General features: G+C 46.6%; 1 protein-coding gene across 1 annotated transcript in view; it reads right to left on the reverse strand.

Annotated features, from left to right (window-relative positions):
* Positions 1-2818, reverse strand: part of tgfbr3 (transforming growth factor, beta receptor III) — a 213839-nt gene extending 211021 nt beyond the window's left edge. The window contains exon 1 of the mRNA XM_069939189.1: positions 2380-2818. The gene's annotated coding sequence lies outside the window, so the exon portion shown is untranslated. The remainder of the gene's footprint in view (positions 1-2379) is intronic.
* Between the last annotated feature and the right edge of the window lie 7844 nt (positions 2819-10662).

Here is a 10662-nt window from a genome sequence, read left to right on the forward strand (position 1 = left end):
TTTTTGGTAGGAATTTACTTAATAAGTCAGCACAACATCTGGGCTGAAGACCTGTACTGTTCTATGCTTTCACTTTTTAAAATGTGTATTGGAGATTCGTGTGTACAACATCTTAAATATTTCTATAGTATGTTTCAAAAACATTAAATCTGCAGTGAATAAAGGCAAGTAAGGTGAAGCATTTTACTTCCAAATCCCCATTGATAACTGTTGATTGAGAAAATTGTTTATTCCTCCCAATTGATTTAATTATTTTTTACACGTTAATTTTTGCCCTTTTCAAAGTCTCATTGCTTTGTGGAGGCTGACTTTGCATATGCATGTATTGGACATTGCAGTAAAGGGGCATGGAGTAGTGATCATGAAAGGTACTTCTCATGGAAGTTTTTCTTTCTACAAATCACATTCACAATCTAACCTTATTTTTGTTCAACCACATCTCCAAGTAATGCCTTCTCTGTTCTTCAGTGGAGGTTCTGAAAGAGATCGTCACCACTGCATTTTATCTTTGTGTCTCTTTTCGTGCTCTCTGCCCTTTTGATCAAGTGATAGTGAAAACTACATGCTGACCAAGAAGTTATGAAAGTGAGAAATATTACTCACTGAGTTTGATGCTTCTATTCAGTGGAGCACTTTCATTTAGAATTAATGGAAGAAAAATAACAAGGATACAATGGGAATGATTACAAGGTTAAAACTCACAAGTTGAAGCAAGTGATCAGACCCAATTCCGAAGGAAACAGACCCTTCAACCCACCTAGTCTGTGCCAAACCATTATTCAGCCTTGTCCCATTGACCTGCACCCAGACAATAGCCCTCCACATCTCTCCTATCCACATATCCATCAACTTTTTCTTAAAATGTAGAAATCGAGCCCCCAGTCACCTCTTCTGCAGCTTTCACACTCTCGCCACTACTTCCATACCTCCCACCCCACATCCCAACCATCCACACTATGCCTGAACAATACTGGGAAAAAAAAGATTCATCTCCTTTTAATCAATGGAACTTATGGAATGGAGTAGTGTTTTCAACCTTTCCAAATGTTCTTGGTTTTTACTGAAAATGAGGAGAAGGCAGAACTGGTTACTGATTTAGTCAGCACTTTCTCACATTTAGACGAGGGCATGGATAGGACAGATTTGAAGGGAACACAGGCTGACGGGTTAGCTTGGGAAGAGAACTTGATCGGCACGGGCAGCGGGTTGATCCCAAGGTCCAGTTTCCGTGGTGCAAAACTCAACCACTTCATTCTAACATCAATGGAAATAAAAAGTTATGTTTCTCCCCCCCCCCCCAAAAAAATCTAGTTTACTTCACTACACGTATACACAGTTGGGATTGGCGAAGCCCCTTCCGCTAGGTGATTCTGTTAACGAAGAATTGAAAGGAAATCCATTCTACTCCGAAAAGGAGATAAGGTAGCGGATACCCATTTAGAGTAAATGAAGAGGTTGCTGCAACATGGATGACCAGAGCAAATATTATTCTAATTCTTAAGCAGAAATGGAGAAGAACAGGTTTCCAAGTATCCAAAAGTCACGAGTCGAGTATTATATAGACATCTAGTGTTGAGTTTATCTGATATGCTTCACTTCTAGATACGAAAGTGGCCCCAGAGTACACAAACAAACTGTCCAGAATACTTCAGGACCCGCATTGCGCTGTGAAACGTTTGTTGTTAACTTTTCGGGTTAATCCATGGATGGAGCTTAAAGTTAACTAGCTTGTAGTAAGCGCCCAAGTTAAGTACTTTAGTTTCAAGTACTTGATGCCAAACGTTTCAGAATAATTACCAAGCAATATTAAACTACAACCACCACAAAGGAAATATTTATTAAGAACAAAAAGAGTGGAAAACAGAAGTAATCGACGCTGAACTTTCTTTGCGAAATGCATTCACGTTAACTAAAGTATTTTTGTTTCGGATTGTAGGATACAATTCATAAATGAACCGAACAAGCCCAAACAAACGCGACACGGAGTGCGACTTAAATAAAATTACGCCAGTGGAGAACAGTTACAAGACAGATAAACATTTTCTTCAAGGAATACGTTATCTGAAGTAATGGGAAAGAACAAAAATATGCCTCAATTTTTGCACAATACTTTGTAGTGTTTTCCTAACGGCCGAGTGATACATTAATTGGAAAAAAATCTGAAATTTATAATTGTGGTTGTCAATCTGGTTAACCCCACAAACATTTCCTTATCAAATAAATACTGCATTAAGATAACACGGATCTAATATTGAAAATCCAACACGATTGAAAACAAAACAAATATCACAATTATATATTGTCCTTAAAACAAACTTATAATAAATTCTGCAACAGTCAAGTTTATCCCTGCTACTTTTTTTTAATGGTATCCATTACCTGCAAATAGTTGCAAAATCTCGGTTGAAGTCATTAAGCCTATATTTATGTTTTCGTTTGAGCAGCTCTTTATACAAAAGCTCGATGAAAACACATCCCACAGTTGATGTCATTTGTGGTTTGGACAAATCAGTACAATCTAAGAGCATTGAACTCAGCTGCTAAGATCTTGGAAGTGTTTTAGGTCAGATACTCTGGTGTTTACCTGCCATCTACTGGAACACAAAACGCAATGCAACGTTAGCCCCACCGGGGTGGTTACCATCCATTGACGCACGAAGGAAAGTTGACGCCAACTATTTTAAGAAATCCGGCCAAGTTTTGTTAGTCGATGAACTCTCCCGTTTGGCTTTGAAGGTGATCACAGCCCTCAGTCTCTGCGATGTGGGGTCTTACCAGGGCTCCTTGTAGGTTTTTGTACTCAGCTGCTTGTAAATTAGTTATTTTCCCAGCTGCTTGTTTGTCTGTCAGCAACATTGCCACCAGTGGGCCCAGTCAGCCCTAGCAGGGACAGGTTGCCAGCAGTGGGCCCAGTCAGCCCGAGCAGGGACAGGTTGCCAGCAGTGGGCCCAGTCAGCCCGAGCAGGGACAGGTTGCCACCAATGAGCCCAGTCAACCTGAGCAGGGACAGGTTGCCACCAGTGAGCCCAGTCAGCCCAAACAGGGACAGGTTGCCACCAGTCAGCCCAGTCAGCCCGAGCAGGGACAGGTTGCCACCAGTGAGCCCTGTCAGCCCGAGCAGGGACAGGTTGCCACCAATGAGCCCAGTCAACCTGAGCAGGGACAGGTTGCCACCAGTGAGCCCAGTCAGCCCAAACAGGGACAGGTTGCCACCAGTCAGCCCAGTCAGCCCGAGCAGGGACAGGTTGCCACCAGTGAGCCCTGTCAGCCCAAGCAGGGACAGGTTGCCACCAGTGAGCCCTGTCAGCCCGAGCAGGGACAGGTTGCCACCAGTGAGCCCAGTCAGCCTGATCCTCTTTCTTTCAGGTCTCCTTTCAGACCGCCAGTCTTCACCCTTGTCACGGACCAACGGTCTGTGGTTTTTATGTTTGATAACCAGAACAGGGGGAGAATTAAGAATGACAAAATCCTGCGCTGGCAAATAGGATTGTCTACATTTAACTACGACATTCTAATCCGCCTTCCAAAGTTTGCCAGCTTGTCTTTCAGGAACTGATTTCTGTGTCTCGCCTCTCTATTTCACAACCTCCCTCTCTGAGAGCAAAACTCTTCTCCTCTGCCTGCAAAGATCACATGTTCTCCCAGGCAAGCTGCTGTCGATATTTTGTTGCTCCCTGCAAAAAGCATTCTGCAAAAGTCCTGCAAATATTCTGTGTTTTAAAATGTGTGTGTGCAATCTGCTCTAACAATTACTCCCAAACCACCTCTAAATACTCCGTCACAGTTAAAAAGGATCTCCCTCACCTCCAGCCAAACAGTCTTGGTGTCAGCTGAAAGTGTAATATCTTCCGACATCCACATAACATGACATCCAACAAATCACCAGTGAATCCAACAGAAGCAATTACATAGTCGGTTTTTTTTTCTGCAGTGGAGGCAACTGCAGGATATCAAATAGGAGTAGGACTAGGCCATCTGATCTGGCCTGTTGAGCCTGCTCTACCATTCAATAAGATCATGTCTAATCTGGCTATGAACTCAGCTCAACCTATTTGCGGCCCGGTTAGTATAGTGGTTAGCACACTGTTATAGCACCAGCAACTGGGTTTGAATCCAGCACTATCTATAAAGAGTTTGTACATTCTTCCTGTGTCTGTGTGGGTTTCCTCCAGGAGCTATGGTTTCCTTCCAGTGTTCAAAAATGTACTGGGGTTTGTAGGCTAATTGGGTGTAATTAGGCGGCATAGGGTTGTGGGCTGAAAGGGCCTGTTATTGTGCAAAATGTCTAAGTTAACATTTTTAAAAATAAATTTGAATGTCTTTTTTCGCATAATCATTAATTCCCCTACTATGAAAAAAATCTATCTAACTCTGTTGTAAATATACTTAATGAGGCAGTCTCTACTATTTCTTTGAGCAGAGAATTCCACTAATCTGGGAAAAGCAGGTCCACCTCATCTCAGTCCTAAATCAACCACCTCAAATCTAGAGGCTATGCTCCTTAGTTCTGGTATCACCTACAGTGAAAACAACTTTCATGCCTCTCTCTTATCTATCTCTTTCATGTTTGTATATGTTTCTATAAATTCCCTTTCATTCTTCTCCAGCAAGCATTGTCCCAGGAGACTCAACCTCTCCTCACAGGCGACCCCTGGTGACCTAGTGGTGTAATTACATATCACCACATTCACCCTCCCCTTAAAAAAATGTTATTTCCACCCCCCCCCCAACCCCGCCCTCCTTCCCTTGTTTGTAAGTTCATAAGTCCAAAATTTTTCATGGCTTCCATTCCCTTCTGGACCTCCTCGGTAGTGGTAGAGCGGTGGGGCGTGCGGTCTGCCTTTCTTGGTGGAGGTGTGGGAGTGGGAAGTACTAGATGGCCATGTGGCCGTGTGGGCTGGGGATCCTCTTGTATGGGATGAGGTCCTGCCATCAAGTCTAGGGTGGTGATATTTTGTGGGGCGGGCATACCCAGGGTCCTGATTTCAGGGGTGGGTGGTCTAGTCCTCTGGGGTGACTCAATGGACGACTGTTCTAGTGACTGCTGCTGCGCTCCTTATTGATCCGTAGACATCCATGTTTCCTCTGCGTTGTTCACACATCCGGCCGGCGTGAGATCCCTGGTGGCCACTGAGTCTTCTCTTCCATCTGGGAATGTGACGAAGGCGTACTGAGGGTTTGCGTGCCTCAACTCCACTTGATCCACCAGTGGTTCCGCTCTGTGGGGTCTGCAGTGCTTCCGGAGGAGAACAGATCCCAGTGTCATCATCCATTTAAGTAGCACTGTGCCCGTCTGGCTTTTCTTGTGAAAGAAAAGATATGGTCATGTGGGGTCATGTTAGTGCCAGTACACAACAAAGACCGTATAGAGTGTAGGGCCTCTGGCAACACTTCTTGCCATCTAGTAACAGGCAGGTCTTTTGCTTTTAAGGTCAAGAGGACCGTTTTCCAGATAGTGGCATTTTCCCTTTCGACTTGTCCATTCCCCCTGGGATTGTAACTTGTAGTGCGGCTGGTAGCAATCCCTATCTCGTGCAGGTACTGGTGTACTGCGCTTATGAATGCAGCTCCCCTGACTATGTGTATGTAGTTCGGGTACCCAAATATGCTGAAGATGGGTTGGAGGCATTTTATAACAGTGGGTGCTGATACATCAGAACACGGGATTGCGAAGGGGAAATGGGAATATTCATCTATTAAGTTTAGGAAATAGTCATTTCTATTATTGGACGGGAGCAGGTCTTTAAAATCGAGGCTGAGGTGCTCAAAAGGTTTGGTAGCTTTTATCAGGGTGGCTTCGTCTGGCCGGTAAAATTGCGGTTTGCATTCCGCACAGATGGAGCAGCTCTTGTTCACTGACCTCACTTCATCTACCGAAAATGGGAGGTTTTGGGTTTTAATGAAGCAAAACAGTCTAGTGACCCCCGGGTGGCCCAGCTCATTGTGCAAGCTCTGCAACTGGGACGTGCGGTTAAGGATGGCACAAATGCCTCTGGACAACGCATCCGAGGGCTCGTTGAGTCTCCCGGGTCGGTATAGAATGTCGTAGTTAAATGTAGACAATCCTATCCGCCAGCACAGGATTTTGTCATTCTTAATTCTCCCCCTGTTCTGGTTATCTAGCATAAAAACCACAGACCGTTGGTCCGTGACAAGGGTGAAGTGTTTGCACGCCAGATAATGTCGCCAGTGCCTTACTGCTTCCACAATGGCTAGGGCCTCCTTCTCTACTGCTGAGTGTCTTACCTCTGACCCCTGTAGTGTTTGCGAGAAAAAGGCCACCAGTCGTCCATCTTGGTTTAGGGTGGCTGCTAGAGCCACATCGGATGCATCCGTTTCTACTTGAAATGGGATCGACTCATCTATGGACCGCATGGTAGCTTTAGTGATATGGTCCCTAATGTCCCTGAATGCTCTTGTGGCTGCTGGGCACAGTGGGAAAACTGAGACTTTTATAAATGGACGGGCCCTGTTGGTGTAGTTGGGGACCCATTGGGCATAGTAAGCGAACAGTCCCAAACACCTTTTTAGTGCTTTCAGTGTGTGTGGCACTGGGAGGTCTAGGAGAGGGTGCATACGGGCTGGGTCTGGGCTGATTTCCCCATTCTGCACTATGTAGCCCAGGATTGGCAACTTCCTGGTGCTAAAGATGTATTTGTCTCTGTTGTATGTTAGCAGAGGTCGACAGCATCGAGTCCACGCTGCTGAAGATCCAGCTGCGCTGGATGTGTCACGTCTCCAGAATGGAGGACCATCGCCTTCCCAAGATCGTGTTATATGGCGAGCTCTCCACTGGCCACCGTGACAGAGGTGCACCAAAGAAAAGGTACAAGGACTGCCTAAAGAAATCTCTTGGTGCCTGCCACATTGACCACCGCCAGTGGGCTGATAACGCCTCAAACCGTGCATCTTGGCGCCTCACAGTTTGGCGGGCAGCAACCTCCTTTGAAGAAGACCGCAGAGCCCACCTCACTGACAAAAGGCAAAGGAGGAAAAACCCAACACCCAACCCCAACCAACCAATTTTCCCCTGCAACCACTGCAACCGTGTCTGCCTGTCCCGCATCGGACTTGTCAGCCACAAACGAGCCTGCAGCTGATGTGGACTTTTTACCCCCTCCATAAATCTTCGTCCGCGAAGCCAAGCCAAAGATGTTAGGTTCCTTTCTTCGGCTGCCTAGAAGAAGCATTTTAAATTCGTGTCATGATCCTCCTGAGTGTGGCCACAGTTTGTCACGTTGTCTAAGTAGGGGAATACCACTTTCAGTTGGAACTCATCTACTATTTGGTCCATTTCTCTCTGAAACAGGGACACTCCATTGGTGACACCGAAGGGGAGTCGCAGAAATTGATACACCCTGCTGTCTGCCTCAAATGCCGTGTAAATACGATCGCTGTTTCTAATGGGTAGTTGTTGGTATGCTGCCTTCAGGTCTATGGTGGAGAACACCTTATACTGCCCAATGTTGTTGACCATATCTGCTATGATTGGCAGGGGATAGGCATCTAGTTGTGTAAATTTATTGATTGTCTGGCTGTAATCCGCCACCATGCACAGTTTTTCTCCTGACTTTACTACAACCACCTGGGCTCTCCAGGGGCTGGTGCTCTGCTCTATGATGGCCTCCTGTAGTAGTCTGTGGACCTCTGTCCTTATGAAGGTTCTGTCCCTCGGGCTGTACTTCCTGCTCTTTATGGCTATTGGTGTGCATTCTGGGGTCAGGTGTGTGAACAGTGGAGGGGATTCTGTGTTCGGGACAGACAGGCTGCAGTGTTGTTTCTTCGTAAGGCAGAGTGGGGGGTGAGGCCCGTTGTGCACTATTGTAATGCTTTCTAACTGGCTCTGAAAATCTAACACCAATAGTACCCGGGGCACAGAGGTGAGGGAGTACTAGTAATTTGAACCCTTCGTATTTTGTGCCTTGGATTTCTAGAGTAACCCTGCAAAACTGTTAACCTCAGCCGCAAGGCTGCTGGCTGCTAACAGGATCCGGTGGTAACTCGGGCGTGTGGGGAGGGCAAGGTGGTTGACTAACCCCTGGTCAATAAAACTTTCAGTGCTTCCACTATCTATTAAGCAATTTACCCTCACATCATTAATTTTGATGCACACAGTGGCATCAGATAAATTGTGTGGACTCGCCTGATTCATGCAGAGGGAAGCAAATCTGGTGTGTCCTTCGTGTCCTTCCATCTGATAGAACTCGGTGTCATATTAATCTCCTGAAGACTGTGTCCTCAGCTCTGTAGCATTTGTCCAAGATGGCCGGCTGCACATGGCATTCTTCTTCTTCTGTTTGTCTGTGGAGAAAGAAGAGCTTTCCCGCCTCTCATTAGCATGAGAATGAGCCTTGGCTGTGGACTTGGGGCTTCTGCAGACTTTTGCATAATGTCCACGTTTTTCACAGTTGGAACAGACATTTTCTCTGGCAGGGAGAGGGCTCTGGGGTGCTTTCTTTGTCCACAAAAAAAGCACTTGGGACCCTCAAGGTGTGCTGCTGCTGTGAATTCCTGTGAGGCAGCATACTTTTCTTTTCGTGGGGCTAGAGGGTCCAGCAGTGTGACGTTTGTCCCAGCCCCAGGGTCCTGTGAGTACTCCTCCAATTCTTTCCTGGTGCTTTCTAAAGCTTCTGCAATAGCTCTGCCTCATCTAGCCCCACTATATCTTTCTCCAGCAATTGATGACTCGTCTCAGTGGACCGTATGCCCGCAACTGTTCTGTCCCTAATAAGGTCCTCCTCAAACTCCTGGGCTGATACTGCTTTAAAGTTACAGCTTCTCGCCAGGTCTTTCAGAGAGAGTATAAAGTCTCTGGCAGACTCCCCTACTTGTGACCTGGTCATGAGCCTGTACCGGGAGTTGAGTTCACTATGCCCCTCACTGTAATGCCTCTGTAAAGTGCTCATTGCCTCTTGGTAGGACCTGGCATCCTGCATAAGGGAGTAAGGGTGGTCTCCCAGCTGAGCTAACAGCAGCATTAACAGCTCTTTATCCAATGCCTCAGCACCTTCCACATAATTCAGAAAGCATCTCTGCCAGCGGCCTAAGTGTGTGCCGGCACCGGGATTTCTGGGGTCGAGCTCCAGCCTGTCTGGTCGCAGCACATGGCTAAGCTGCAGTCTCTGGTCCCTTAGGTAATGTGGGGGAACTCTGGGGGGGTTATTCTCGGTCTCCACGTGGTCTCTGAGTCTAGGTGTAGCAAGGGTGCACTGGGAGCTGCTGGTAGTGCCTCTGTGGGGCTTGTGTCTGCTAGAGGAGTAACCTGGGTACTTGGAGTTGTTGGCTGAGTCTCTGGCTTTGGGACGTTTGCAGCGGGCTTACGGGAGATCCCAGCGGTAGCGTCAGGTCTCCATGGTATTGGGGAAACTGCTGCTGGGGGAGTGATGGTAGCAGTGTCTGCTTTCCCTGGCTCTGGAGTGGTTGGGAATTCTGCACATATGTGGCAATCGGGAGCACGACTTGTGGAGATCCTTCCATCCGCGCTTGTAGTGGCCCCTTTCTGATCGGACTGGGGTTTAGGGTCAGCAGCGCCTGTTCAGGTGAACCCAATGGGCAGGCAGGGCTCTTGGCCATTTCTTACCAGCCCTATCATACTTCTGTGGTCTTCCCCGCATTTCACCACGATTCCAGTACAGTGGTCCCTCGCCATCTCTGTCCTCGGATGCATGTGCGTGCTGGTCATCCCCGGATTCCATTCCTCAGGAAGAGTCTCCAGGTGGTCGGGAATGTGCATTGGAGCAGAAGCAGCTTCCATCCTTGTAGCTATCATATTAGTTTATTAAATTATACTGACAATAACCACACCAGCAGTGCGAATATAAGACAGCTTTAATAAACTAATATGTAGACTAAGATGCCTTGTCTCTCTGCAAGACAAACCTGGAAGGCTAGACTGTAGCCTGACTGTTTTATATACAAGGTCACCCCCTGGTGACTTAGTGGTGTAATTACATATCACCACACAAACAAGTCTCAATTGTACCTGTGCCCAAGAAGAATGTGGTAACCTGCCTCTCAGAAGTCACATCCACAGTGATTAGATGTTTCAAGAGGACAGTTGAAACATATCAGTTCCTGTGTGAGTAGCGATATAAATACATTCAATTTGCCTACTGCAGCATCAGGTCTACACCAGATGTCATCTCACTGGCTCTACACAAAGCCCTAGAAAATTCTGGATGCTCTTTATCAATCACAGTTTGGCATTCAACACTATCATCCCCTCAAAACTGATCAACAAAGTTCAAGTCCTGGGCCTCAATACCCCAATGTATAATTGGATCCTGGATTTCCTCACCTAAGACAACAATCAGTGAGGATTGGTGAGAACATCCCCACAATCTCCATTAATACCGGAGCACCACAGGGCTATGTTCTTAGCCCTCTGCTCTATTCACTTTACTCCTAAGTCCATGTGGCTCAGTGTGACAATTTTACTGATGTTATTGTGGTAGTCTCTTCTTCTTTGGCTTGGCTTCACGGACGAAGATTTATGGAGGGATATGTCCACGTCTGCTGCAGGCTCGTTGGTGACTGACAAGTCCGATGTGGGACAGGCAGGCACGGTTGCAGCGGTTGCAAGGGAAAATTGGTGGGTTGGGGTTGGGTGTTGGGTTTTTCCTCTTTTGTCTTTTGTCAGTGAGGTGGGCTCTGCGGTCTTCT

This window comes from Narcine bancroftii, chromosome 5 (genome assembly GCF_036971445.1).
Source record: "Narcine bancroftii isolate sNarBan1 chromosome 5, sNarBan1.hap1, whole genome shotgun sequence".
Lineage (NCBI taxonomy): Eukaryota > Metazoa > Chordata > Chondrichthyes > Torpediniformes > Narcinidae > Narcine > Narcine bancroftii.